The following is a 15,000-nucleotide window of genomic DNA, read 5'->3' as shown; positions in this document are numbered from 1 at the left end:
TGTCTGGGTACCTACACACCAGACACAATGCAATGGCCACGGATCCACACAAGGCACATCACATGCAGAAAGCTTCACCAGATTATGACACATACCACACTCTTGTAACTCGTCGTCGAAGGGGCGTTCAAAGTGCCTTACGGCTAGGGGAGATCTAGCACGGCACGGAGACACAGTGATGGTTGCCCATCAAAGTGTACAACGATCGAGTTTGCTTTCCGCGCAAGCGTTCTAAGTGTCTGGGTACCTACACACCAGACACAATGCAATGGCCACGGATCCACACAAGGCACATCACATGCAGAAAGCTTCACCAGATTCTGACACATACCACACTCTTGTAACTCGTCGTCGAAGGGGCGTTCAAAGTGCCTTACGGCTAGGGGGGATCTAGCACGGCACGGAGACACAGTGATGGTCACCCATCAAAGTGTACAACGATCGAGTTTGCTTTCCGCGCAAGCGTTCTAAGTGTCTGGGTATCTAAGCACCAGACACAATGCAATGGCCACGGATCCACACAAGGCACATCACATGCAGAAAGCTTCACCAGATTCTGACACATACCACACACATGCAACTCGTCGTCGAAGGGGCGTTCAAGTGCCTTACGGCTAGGGGAGATCTAGCTCGGCACGGAGACACAGTGATGGTCACCCATCAAAGTGTACAACGAACGAGTTGGCTTTCAACAAATTCTGACACATAGCAAGCGAGCGACCGAGCTACACCGAAGGCAGCCCATGGTTGGTCACTCGCGGACGATCATCAGTAATGATCCTTCCGCAGGTTCACCTACGGAAACCTTGTTACGACTTTTACTTCCTCTAAATCATCAAGTTCGGTCAACTTCAGCCATGCCAGCTGCAGCTCACGAAGGAACCGCGGAAGGTAAGCCTCCAGAAACCTCACTAAATAATCCATCGGTAGTAGCGACGGGCGGTGTGTACAAAGGGCAGGGACGTAATCAGCACTAGCTAATGACTAGTGCTTACTAGAAATTCCAGGTTCATGGGGACCGTTGCAGTCCCCAATCCCGACTAGATGGGCATTTTAGTGATTTCCCGTTCCTCTCGGAATGGGGGCGCCTATTGGCGAGAACACGCTGCGACCCACATTGTAGCACGCGTGCAGCCCAGAACATCTAAGGGCATCACGGACCTGTTATCGCTCATTCTCAGCTTGCTAAACACAAGTTGTCCCGCTAAGCAGGGCAAACGTAGCCGACGACCGCCCGTGAAGGCGCCGCCCGGCTGTAACGTCAGGTGCGCCCGGAGGCGCACTGCTGACAGCGTTCTAGTTAGCATGTTTGAGTCACGTTCGTTATCGGAATTAACCAGACAAATCATTCCACGAACTAAGAACGGCCATGCACCACTACCCTTAAATTTGAGAAAGAGCTATCAATCTGTCTTACCTCGATAAGTTTGGACCTGGTAAATTTTCCCGTGTTGAGTCAAATTAAGCCGCAAGCTCCACTTCTTGTGGTGCCCTTCCGTCAATTCCTTTAAGTTTCAACTTTGCAACCATACTTCCCCCGGAACCCGATTTTGGTTTCCCGGAAGCGACTGAGAGCACCGAATAGGGGTAGCGTCTCCCAATTGCTAATTGGCATCGTTTACGGTTAGAACTAGGGCGGTATCTAATCGCCTTCGATCCTCTAACTTTCGTTCTTGATTAAAGAAAGCATCCATGGCAAACGCTTTCGCTTCAGTTGGTCCTACGACGGTCTACGAATTTCACCTCTCGCGCCGTAATACCAATGCCCCCAACTACTTCTGTTAATCATTACCTCTAGGTTTCTGACAAACCAACGAAATCGTATAAACCGAGGTCATATTCCATTATTCCATGCAAGATTATTCTCGGCCAACGCCAACCCCACGGGGGGGCCGGACGCTTTGTCTTAGCCTGCTTTGAGCACTCTAATTTGTTCAAGGTAAATGTGAGTATCTTGAGCACCATGAGGAGCCCGTGCCGGAGTTAACCGGTAGCACGGTACTCGTTCACAGAGTAACGCCCAAGTACACCATTGTGAGTCGCAGCCGTGAGCGCGCGCACGAACGGCCCCGGCGTGTAACCGGGCGCCCGTGGCGGTCACGTGTCTGGACGGGCAATCAACTTCGAACGTTTTAACCGCAACAACTTTAATATACGCTAGTGGAGCTGGAATTACCGCGGCTGCTGGCACCAGACTTGCCCTCCACTTGATCCTTGTTGAAGGATTTATACTCAACTCATTCCAATTATGGACCATCGTTAGAGAGGTCCATATTGTTATTTCTCGTCACTACCTCCCCGTACTGGGATTGGGTAATTTACGCGCCTGCTGCCTTCCTTGGATGTGGTAGCCATTTCTCAGGCTCCCTCTCCGGAATCGAACCCTGATTCCCCGTTACCCGTCGCAACCATGGTAGTCCTCTACACTACCATCAATAGTTGATAGGGCAGACATTTGAAAGATCTGTCGTCAGTCGACAAGCGACCATACGATCTGCGTCCTTATCCAGACTTCAACTCAAGCCGCCCGGAGGCGATTGGTTTAACTAATAAGTGCACCAGTTCAGCTACCCGCGAGGGCAACAGTCCCGGCATGTTGCATGTATTAGCTCTGGATTTTCCACAGTTATCCAAGTAACTAGTGGTAGGATGATCTTGTGAATTATAGCTGTTATACTGAGCCTTATGCGGTTTCACATTCATTTATGTTTGTACTTAGACATGCATGGCTTAACCTTTGAGACAAGCGTATATTACTGGTAGGATCAACCAGAATTCGTTCCACTACAGACACACACTCGCTTAGTGGGAAATAAATTTCCACACAACTCTCTCTCTCTAGAACCATATGGAATGGCTCTTTGGTGTTGGGTAAGGCACCAATTTGTTGGGGTGTAACGGTCACCACCAACTTTAAGTTTGTTAGGGCACAACGGAAACCACTAACTAAACTTTAGGAAACTAAATTTCCTCACACATTATCTCTCACCATATTAGCACTAGGTGCTATCCACGATTGTACAACGTTTCAACTCTTGAATCGACCGTAGGGCCGCGGAATTGCTTCCGGGCCCCTATTCTCGCTATTAATTGTTCATCTCTTTCAATACATCGAGTTCGTTCCATTGGGTAGTTCGCATGGCGAACGTTTTGATGCAGCCCCCTGGGGGACCACGGCACTTTACACCGGGTATGGTGTATGCGCAACCTACAGATAACAATAAACCCCTTATGCGTGTGTAAACCGATGTTGGGCTGCTCAACATCTTTCATGGTTACATCACTTGCACCAGAACCCACGGTGCCGATTTGGTAATATGTTGTACATTTACTCTCAAGATGTACGCTTCGGCCCCTTATTCAGGGGCTCAAGCTATTACCAGCAAGAACAATCCTCATCCAGACTTGAACTCGAAACACCCGGAGGCGAACGGTTTAACTAATAAGTGCACCAGTCTTGAATCCATGCGTCGGTGGAAACAATGCCGGCGTGTTGCATGTATTAGCTCTGAACTTAGCGAGTGATTGCCTTGCAGCTGTCATACTGAGCGTAGAGCGTGATTATCGCTCACTTGAACCATGTTGAATGGCTCTTTGGTGTAGGGTAAGGCACCAATTTGTTGGGGCGTAACGGTCACCACCAACTTAAGACTTGCTTATAGGCATTTCAACGTTTTCAACTCTTAAATCGACCGTGTTTCATTATCATCTCTTCTTCTTATTAAATGCATCGAGTTCGTTCCATTGGGTAGTTCGCGTGGCGAACGGTTTGATGCAGCCCCCCGGGGGGGACCACGGCACTTTACACCGGGCATGGTGTATGCGCAACCTACAGATCACCAATATATTTGTGATCGATAATGCACACTTCTTACACGACTGACCAGTCGACAGCGCTGCCTTCCTATTATGCGTGTGTAAACCGATGTTGGGCTGCTCAACATCTTTCACGGTTACATCACTTGCACCCGAACCCATGGTGCCGATTTGGTAATATGTTGTACATGGTCTCAAGATGTACGCTTCGACCCCTTATTCAGGGGCTCAAGCTATTACCAGCAAGATCAATCCTCATCCAGACTTGAACTCGAAACACCCGGAGGCGAACGGTTTAACTAATAAGTGCACCAGTCTTGAATCCATGCGTCGGTGGAAACAATGCCGGCATGTTGCATGTATTAGCTCTGAACATAGCGAGTGATTGCCTTGTAGCTGTCGAACTGAGCGTAGAATGTGATTATCGCTCACTTGAAAGGGTCAAGCCCTTTCGAGTCGTCCGGTTTTTACGCCAGACGACTCGGTTCACCATCTTTCGGGATACAAGTTGACTAAGTGGTACCACTACACTTATCAACTTTCGATTTGGTAATCCTCATCCAGCTTCCTTTCTGGAGGTCCCGAGGATTACCAATTGGGCTGTCATACTGAGCTCATATATTGGAGATCGATAATGCACACTTCTTACACGACTGACCAGTCGACAGCGCTGCCTTCCTATTATGCGTGTGTAAACCGATGTTGGGCTGCTCAACATCTTTCACGGTTACATCACTTGCACCAGAACCCACGGTGCCGATTTGGTAATATGTTGTACATTTACTCAAGATGTACGCTTCGGCCCCTTATTCAGGGGCTCAAGCTATTACCAGCAAGAACAATCCTCATCCAGACTTGAACTCGAAACACCCGGAGGCGAACGGTTTAACTAATAAGTGCACCAGTCTTGAATCCATGCGTCGGTGGAAACAATGCCGGCATGTTGCATGTATTAGCTCTGAACTTAGCGAGTGATTGCCTTGCAGCTGTCGAACTGAGCGTAGAATGTGATTATCGCTCACTTGAACCATGTTGAATGGCTCTTTGGTGTAGGGTAAGGCACCAATTTGTTGGGGCGTAACGGTCACCACCAACTTAAGACTTGCTTATAGGCATTTCAACGTTTTCAACTCTTAAATCGACCGTGTTTCATTATCATCTCTTCTTCTTATTAAATGCATCGAGTTCGTTCCATTGGGTAGTTCGCGTGGCGAACGGTTTGATGCAGCCCCCCGGGGGGGACCACGGCACTTTACACCGGGCATGGTGTATGCGCAACCTACAGATCACCAATATATTTGTGATCGATAATGCACACTTCTTACACGACTGACCAGTCGACAGCGCTGCCTTCCTATTATGCGTGTGTAAACCGATGTTGGGCTGCTCAACATCTTTCACGGTTACATCACTTGCACCCGAACCCATGGTGCCGATTTGGTAATATGTTGTACATGGTCTCAAGATGTACGCTTCGACCCCTTATTCAGGGGCTCAAGCTATTACCAGCAAGATCAATCCTCATCCAGACTTGAACTCGAAACACCCGGAGGCGAACGGTTTAACTAATAAGTGCACCAGTCTTGAATCCATGCGTCGGTGGAAACAATGCCGGCGTGTTGCATGTATTAGCTCTGAACTTAGCGAGTGATTGCCTTGTAGCTGTCGAACTGAGCGTAGAATGTGATTATCGCTCACTTGAAAGGGTCAAGCCCTTTCGAGTCGTCCGGTTTTTACGCCAGACGACTCGGTTCACCATCTTTCGGGAAGGGACCGTCTCGGTCGCAAGCTGCTCCGGTCCCCAAACAACCTGCGACAAATGATAGGAAATGCCGACATCAATACGTGTTCAGTTTGGTTTATCGCTCATAGGTCTTTTTGACCATCGATCCCTGATTATAACTCTCAATTAAACAGTCAGGAGAGTAAGGCATGCCCATCGATATCTCATCGACAGGCGATACCGCAAGAACGGCCAACGACACATCAGGTGATCGATTATTGCTACGACTTTTGCTTAATCGTTTCCACTCCTTAGAGAAAGAAACCCCCGGGGACCGTCTCGGTCGCAAGCTGCTCCGGTCCCTAAACAACCTGCGACAAATGATAGGAAATGCCGACATCAATATGTGTTCAGTTTGGTTTATCGCTCATTGGTCTGTTTGACCATCGATCCCTGATTAAACTCTCAGTAATCCAGTCGGGAGAGTAAGGCATGCCCATCGATATCTCATCGACAGGCGATACCGCTTGAACGGCCAACGACACATCAGAGGATCGTATCTTGCTACAACTTTTGCTTAATCGTTTCTTCTCCTTGGAGAAAGAAACCCCCGGGGACCGTCTCGGCCGCAAGCTGCTCCGGTCCCTAAACAACCTGCGGCATCAAATGATAGGAAAAGCCGACATCAATACGTGTTCAGTTTGGTTTATCGCTCATTGGTCTTGTTTGACCATCGATCCCTGATTAATACTCTCAATTAGAAGGTCGGTAGAGTAAGGCATGCCCATCGATATCTCATCGACAGGCGATACCGCATGAACGGCCAACGACACATCAGAGGATCGTATCTTGCTACAACTCTTGCTTAATAGTTTCCACTCCTTGGAGAAAGAAACCCCCGGGGACCGTCTCGGCCGCAAGTTGCTCCGGTCCCTAAACAACCTGCGGCATCAAATGATAGGAAAAGCCGACATCAATACGTGTTCAGTTTGGTTTATCGCTCATAGGTCTGTTTGACCATCGATCCTAGAATTCAACTTTCGAGTAAGGCATGCCCGTCGATATCTCATCGATAGGCGATACCGGTAGAACGGCCAACGACACACATCTAGGATCGCATTTACTCTTCCTTGGATGGATAACCAATACCCTAGGACCGTTTCATCGCGAGCTGCTCCGGTCCTCAAACAACTCGCGAACCACCGATAGGATGATATTAGGAATGGCCGACTTTCATCCTTTAACTCTCAGTTCTGCTTACCAAAACATAGGTACTTGGACCTTAAAGACCACTATATGTTCCCCGATCGGGGGCAATCGGAACGTCTATCCATCATCAACATCGTTTCACTCATTCCGAACCACCAAATTGGACAGACAGTACCATATTCACCAACCGATTGCTTCAACTTCGCAAACTGTATGGTAAGTTCTACTAATTTCACATCTTACCATCGACTAATAGTGCATAAATCCACTTGGAAATCACTTTTCCTTGGTCCTCGGACCTTCTACGACAACGTCCAACAAATATCCGAAGTCGTTTCCCAACTTAGACCAAGCATTTCGTATCTTTACTTCTAATCGATTTTTTCTCTCATAATTGACGATCAAAATCTAAAAACCACATTTTGAGCCAGAAGCAGTCGTCCGATCGTCCTGGGGGTAGTCTCAATCGATTTAGAAGGGCCCAATTCATAAAGATACGTACTCAGTCAAATTCATGCTTCTGGCTCACCTACCCCCTATATAGTAAACGAAAGCGTACAGGCGTGGAAAACGTGCCATTTTTCTCCATCACGGACTTTTTTTTTCTCGTTGCACCGACTCTAGTAAAAAAGTGAAATTTTTTACTAGTTACCAACTTTTGCAAATTATCATCGGATATCACTTTTTATGGTCTATAGTAAGTTCTTATCACGTTTTAGTAGTTTTTGAAAAAAAAATTTTTTTGAACTTTTCAAAATTTTTCAAAACAAAGTTTTTGTAGGCGGTTTTGTGTATGGAGGGTTACTAGTCTCGGGGTCACTGTTTGACCAAAAAACCACTATATATCATTCGAAAGGTAATTTCAAGGGCTACAAAAAATTGTTCTACGACACCCCCTTCCGACGTCTAGTATTCGAGTTATTGGCCAAAAACCATTACTTGAGCGATTTTTCGTTCAGGGTACCCGACTCTAGTAAAAAAGTGAAATTTTTCTCGATTGACCAAGTGTTGCAAATGACCATCGGATTTCACTTTTTATGGTCTATAGTGAGTTCTGATCACGATTTGGTACTTTTTGAAAAAATTTTTTTGACGCACTTTTCAAAATTTTGCAAAACCAAAACTTTTTAGGCGGTTTTGTGTATGGAGGGTTACTAGTCTCGGGGTCACTTTTTGACCAAAAAACCACTATATATCATTCGAAAGGTAATTTCAAGGGCTACAAAAAATTGTTCTACGGCACCCCCCTCCGACGTCTAGTATTCGAGTTATTGGCCAAAAACCGCAACTATAGCGGTTTTTCGTACAGGGTACCCGACTCTAGTAAAATGATGCGATTTTTACTAGTCTAGGAACTTTTTGGTCAAAAAATCAAGTATATGTCATTCGATAGATAATTTCAAGGGCTACCAAAAATTGTTCTACGGCACCCCCCTCCGACGCCTAGTATTCGAGTTATTAGCCAAAAACCGCAACTATAGCGGTTTTTCGTCCAGGGTACCCGACTCTAGTAAAATGATGCGATTTTTACTAGTCTAGGGAACTTTTTGGCCAAAAATCAAGTATATGTCATTCGATAGATAATTTCAAGGGCTACCAAAAATTGTTCCACGACACCCCCCTGCGACGTCTAGTATTCGAGTTATTAGCCAAAAACCGCAATTATAGCGGTTTTTCGTCCAGGGTACCCGACTCTAGTAAAATGATGCGATTTTTACTAGTCTAGGGAACTTTTTGGCCAAAAATCAAGTATATGTCATTCGATAGATAATTTCAAGGGCTACCAAAAATTGTTCCACGACACCCCCCTGCGACGTCTAGTATTCGAGTTATTAGCCAAAAACCGCAACTATAGCGGTTTTTCGTCCAGGGTACCCGACTCTAGTAAAATGATGCGATTTTTACTAGTCTAGGGAACTTTTTGGCCAAAAATCAAGTATATGTCATTCGATAGATAATTTCAAGGGCTACCAAAAATTGTTCCACGACACCCCCCTGCGACGTCTAGTATTCGAGTTATGGGCCAAAAACCATTCATACTTGAGCATTTTGCTCATTTTGCCTGTACGGGTACCGGGGACTAGTAAAATCAGGCCAATTTTACTAGAGTGGGGGTACTTTTTGGTCAAAAAAACAACTTTTGCTCGTTCGATAGGGAATCGATAGGGCAACAAAAAATCGTTCTACGACCCCCCCTTCCGATGTCTAGTATTCGAGTTATGGGCCAAAAACAGTTTATAGTTAATTTTTCACTCGATTTTTCACCAAGTATCGCACATTACTCCGGTTCTATGCATTGGATCGTCAATCTTTAAGATTTTATGGGTAGTTCCAACTGTTTGCTACATTTCATCCATACATCACGAACCGATTCAATGTCTGTGGTAGAAGTTATTAGAGGAATAAAAAAATTTACCCTTGGCTTTGGACCGTACAAGTTTACCCATTTTTGGCCCATATTTGCCCCATAGCTCCGCCGGTATCCAAGATATGGCCACACTTTCTTCTGGCCATGGGTAGATGGCACTTGTGGCTAGATTTCTTCCATGCACCACTAATCGCTACCATGTCTGTGGCCGGAGCTATTCAAGAAAGCGCCTCGCGCACTTGGTCGGATTTTTGGTCCAACTTGCACCATTTTTGGCCCATATTTGCCCCATAGCTCCGCCGGTATCCAAGATATGGCCACACTTTCTTCTGGCCATGGCTAGATGGCACTTGTGGCTAGATTTCTTCCATGCACCACTAATCGCTACCATGTCTGTGGCCGGAGCTATTCGACGAACAACCATCGCATTTACCTAGGTACTTTTTCGGATTTTTGGTCCAACTTGCACCATTTTTGGCCCGTATTTGCCCCATAGCTCCGCCGGTATCCAAGATATGGCCACACTTTCTTCTGGCCATGGGTAGATGGCACTTGTGGCTAGATTTCTTCCATGCACCACTAATCGCTACCATGTCTGTGGCCGGAGCTATTCACGAAAGCGCCTCGCGCACTTGGTCGGATTTTTGGTCCAACTTGCACCATTTTTGGCCCATATTTGCCCCATAGCTCCGCCGGTATCCAAGATATGGCCACACTTTCTTCTGGCCATGGGTAGATGGCACTTGTGGCTAGATTTCTTCCATGCACCACTAATCGCTACCATGTCTGTGGCCGGAGCTATTCAAGAAAGCGCCTCGCGCACTTGGTCGGATTTTTGGTCCAACTTGCACCATTTTTGGCCCATATTTGCCCCATAGCTCCGCCGGTATCCAAGATATGGCCACACTTTCTTCTGGCCATGGGTAGATGGCACTTGTGGCTAGATTTCTTCCATGCACCACTAATCGCTACCATGTCTGTGGCCGGAGCTATTCGACGAACAACCATCGCATTTACCTAGGTACTTTTTCGGATTTTTGGTCCAACTTGCACCATTTTTGGCCCATATTTGCCCCATAGCTCCGCCGGTATCCAAGATATGGCCACACTTTCTTCTGGCCATGGGTAGATGGCACTTGTGGCTAGATTTCTTCCATGCACCACTAATCGCTACCATGTCTGTGGCCGGAGCTATTCACGAAAGCGCCTCGCGCACTTGGTCGGATTTTTGGTCCAACTTGCACCATTTTTGGCCCATATTTGCCCCATAGCTCCGCCGGTATCCAAGATATGGCCACACTTTCTTCTGGCCATGGGTAGATGGCACTTGTGGCTAGATTTCTTCCATGCACCACTAATCGCTACCATGTCTGTGGCCGGAGCTATTCAAGAAAGCGCCTCGCGCACTTGGTCGGATTTTTGGTCCAACTTGCACCATTTTTGGCCCATATTTGCCCCATAGCTCCGCCGGTATCCAAGATATGGCCACACTTTCTTCTGGCCATGGGTAGATGGCACTTGTGGCTAGATTTCTTCCATGCACCACTAATCGCTACCATGTCTGTGGCCGGAGCTATTCGACGAACAACCATCGCATTCACCTTCTCGTTGCACTTCTTCGGGAATTTGGTGCAACCAAGTTTTCACTATAACTTGGTCATTTTCCGTCCATCGGACATGCGGTTTTGGGTGTCGATACTTGACACCGCGCGCTACAATATGTTCCTCCACGACCATGTGGTCCGATGCTTCCAACAGGAGCTATTCGAGGAGTACCGATTTTTCACCATTAAAAATGCTCGTTTTTGCACCAACTTTTGCCTATAACTCAGGCTGTATCGATCGGATCTTCAATCTTGAAAAAGTTTTGGATAGGTGGCATCAAATGCTACATTTCGTTCTTCCACGTCAACTTTGTCCGATGTCTAGCAAAAAAGTTATTCGCGAACCAAGTCCAGAACCCATGCAATGGCTGCCCACATTGCATACATCACGGCGGTTAACTCTCGTTACTCTATACCGAGGACTTGGTACTTTTTCAGGCATTCGTTGCTACTTCTCGGTTCATGATATTCGTTTACGGTCTTCACTAGGGCATTTGGTGCTCCTTATCGGTTCATGATATTCGTTTACGGTCTTCACTAGGGCATTTGGTGCTCCTTATCGGTTCATGATATTCGTTTACGGTCTTCACTAGGGCATTTGGTGCTCCTTATCGGTTCATGATATTCGTTTACGGTCTTCACTAGGGCATTTGGTGCTCCTTCTCGGTTCATGATATTCGTTTACGGTCTTCACTAGGGCATTTGGTACTGGGCTTCCCACTTTCTACTGATCGATCCATACTCACTTGCGTGCACCTAGCCTAGGAAGGTTTCCTATGGCTTCCCATCTTTCTACTGATCGATCCATACTCACTTGCGTGCACCTAGCCTAGGAAGGTTTCCTATGGCTTCCCATCTTTCTACTGATCGATCCATACTCACTTGCGTGCACCTAGCCTAGGAAGGTTTCCTATGGCTTCCCATCTTTCTACTGATCGATCCATACTCACTTGCGTGCACCTAGCCTAGGAAGGTTTCCTATGGCTTCCCATCTTTCTACTGATCGATCCATACTCACTTGCGTGCACCTAGCCTAGGAAGGTTTCCTATGGCTTCCCAGCTTTCTACTGATCGATCCATACTCACTTGCGTGCACCTAGCCTAGGAAGGTTTCCTATGGCTTCCCATCTTTCTACTGATCGATCCATACTCACTTGCGTGCACCTAGCCTAGGAAGGTTTCCTATGGCTTCCCATCTTTCTACTGATCGATCCATACTCACTTGCGTGCACCTAGCCTAGGAAGGTTTCCTTGGGCTTCCCATCTTTCTACTGATCGATCCATACTCACTTGCGTGCACCTAGCCTAGGAAGGTTTCCTATGGCTTCCCATCTTTCTACTGATCGATCCATACTCACTTGCGTGCACCTAGCCTAGGAAGGTTTCCTATGGCTTCCCATCTTTCTACTGATCGATCCATACTCACTTGCGTGCACCTAGCCTAGGAAGGTTTCCTATGGCTTCCCATCTTTCTACTGATCGATCCATACTCACTTGCGTGCACCTAGCCTAGGAAGGTTTCCTATGGCTTCCCATCTTTCTACTGATCGATCCATACTCACTTGCGTGCACCTAGCCTAGGAAGGTTTCCTATGGCTTCCCATCTTTCTACTGATCGATCCATACTCACTTGCGTGCACCTAGCCTAGGAAGGTTTCCTATGGCTTCCCATCTTTCTACTGATCGATCCATACTCACTTGCGTGCACCTAGCCTAGGAAGGTTTCCTATGGCTTCCCATCTTTCTACTGATCGATCCATACTCACTTGCGTGCACCTAGCCTAGGAAGGTTTCCTATGGCTTCCCATCTTTCTACTGATCGATCCATACTCACTTGCGTGCACCTAGCCTAGGAAGGTTTCCTTGGGCTTCCCATCTTTCTACTGATCGATCCATACTCACTTGCGTGCACCTAGCCTAGGAAGGTTTCCTATGGCTTCCCATCTTTCTACTGATCGATCCATACTCACTTGCGTGCACCTAGCCTAGGAAGGTTTCCTATGGCTTCCCATCTTTCTACTGATCGATCCATACTCACTTGCGTGCACCTAGCCTAGGAAGGTTTCCTTGGGCTTCCCATCTTTCTACTGATCGATCCATACTCACTTGCGTGCACCTAGCCTAGGAAGGTTTCCTATGGCTTCCCATCTTTCTACTGATCGATCCATACTCACTTGCGTGCACCTAGCCTAGGAAGGTTTCCTATGGCTTCCCATCTTTCTACTGATCGATCCATACTCACTTGCGTGCACCTAGCCTAGGAAGGTTTCCTATGGCTTCCCATCTTTCTACTGATCGATCCATACTCACTTGCGTGCACCTAGCCTAGGAAGGTTTCCTATGGCTTCCCATCTTTCTACTGATCGATCCATACTCACTTGCGTGCACCTAGCCTAGGAAGGTTTCCTATGGCTTCCCATCTTTCTACTGATCGATCCATACTCACTTGCGTGCACCTAGCCTAGGAAGGTTTCCTTGGGCTTCCCATCTTTCTACTGATCGATCCATACTCACTTGCGTGCACCTAGCCTAGGAAGGTTTCCTATGGCTTCCCATCTTTCTACTGATCGATCCATACTCACTTGCGTGCACCTAGCCTAGGAAGGTTTCCTATGGCTTCCCATCTTTCTACTGATCGATCCATACTCACTTGCGTGCACCTAGCCTAGGAAGGTTTCCTATGGCTTCCCATCTTTCTACTGATCGATCCATACTCACTTGCGTGCACCTAGCCTAGGAAGGTTTCCTATGGCTTCCCATCTTTCTACTGATCGATCCATACTCACTTGCGTGCACCTAGCCTAGGAAGGTTTCCTTGGGCTTCCCATCTTTCTACTGATCGATCCATACTCACTTGCGTGCACCTAGCCTAGGAAGGTTTCCTATGGCTTCCCATCTTTCTACTGATCGATCCATACTCACTTGCGTGCACCTAGCCTAGGAAGGTTTCCTATGGCTTCCCATCTTTCTACTGATCGATCCATACTCACTTGCGTGCACCTAGCCTAGGAAGGTTTCCTTGGGCTTCCCATCTTTCTACTGATCGATCCATACTCACTTGCGTGCACCTAGCCTAGGAAGGTTTCCTATGGCTTCCCATCTTTCTACTGATCGATCCATACTCACTTGCGTGCACCTAGCCTAGGAAGGTTTCCTATGGCTTCCCATCTTTCTACTGATCGATCCATACTCACTTGCGTGCACCTAGCCTAGGAAGGTTTCCTATGGCTTCCCATCTTTCTACTGATCGATCCATACTCACTTGCGTGCACCTAGCCTAGGAAGGTTTCCTATGGCTTCCCATCTTTCTACTGATCGATCCATACTCACTTGCGTGCACCTAGCCTAGGAAGGTTTCCTATGGCTTCCCATCTTTCTACTGATCGATCCATACTCACTTGCGTGCACCTAGCCTAGGAAGGTTTCCTTGGGCTTCCCATCTTTCTACTGATCGATCCATACTCACTTGCGTGCACCTAGCCTAGGAAGGTTTCCTATGGCTTCCCATCTTTCTACTGATCGATCCATACTCACTTGCGTGCACCTAGCCTAGGAAGGTTTCCTATGGCTTCCCATCTTTCTACTGATCGATCCATACTCACTTGCGTGCACCTAGCCTAGGAAGGTTTCCCTTTGGTACCGACTTCCATCTACGCACTCGATATAACCTAGGTACTTGGTACCGATGATGGTTAACACTCAAGCATTTCTTGCATCCTGCGTGCAAGGTACCAATTTTCACTTCTTAGGTACGTTTATGGGCCCGCATTTATCCAATATCGCTCCGATGGCCTTTCGCATTATTTCATCCGATAGCCCTTGCCAAAAGCTACCAAAAGTTCCTCCACGGCCATGTGTTCCGACGCTTAGTTTAGGAAATATTCGAAAAAATTCATCTTAGGAAAAATTTTCTTATTGGAAAATCACCTTAAATCGATGGCCATTTTTTGGGCAAAAACTTTAACGTCTTCCCGACTTTGCGGGAATTGCGAATTTTAGGCACCCAGAGAAAATCTTTTACTTTAAGGGGGCGGCCGCGAAGTTGCCCAAAGTCTCGGACACAAAAATTCTCAAGTTCCCCACTCTAGTAAATCGCCCTATGAGTATCTCCTGGCCCGCGAGCTCTGCGAGCGGGCCAGCTTCGGCGATTTTTGCCTTTTCGCCTAGGCGGTTCTTCTACGAAATTGGTCCACAGCTTTTGCTCAGAAAGCTAGCATTTGTTGCAACAGTTAGGTACTTGGTACCACATTTTGGTATCCATTTGGGTATTTGTGGCAACT

The sequence above is a fragment of the Anopheles funestus genome (genome assembly GCF_943734845.2).
Source record: "Anopheles funestus chromosome X unlocalized genomic scaffold, idAnoFuneDA-416_04 X_unloc_95, whole genome shotgun sequence".
Classification (NCBI taxonomy): Eukaryota; Metazoa; Arthropoda; class Insecta; order Diptera; family Culicidae; genus Anopheles; species Anopheles funestus.
This window is presented reverse-complemented; position numbering follows the sequence as displayed.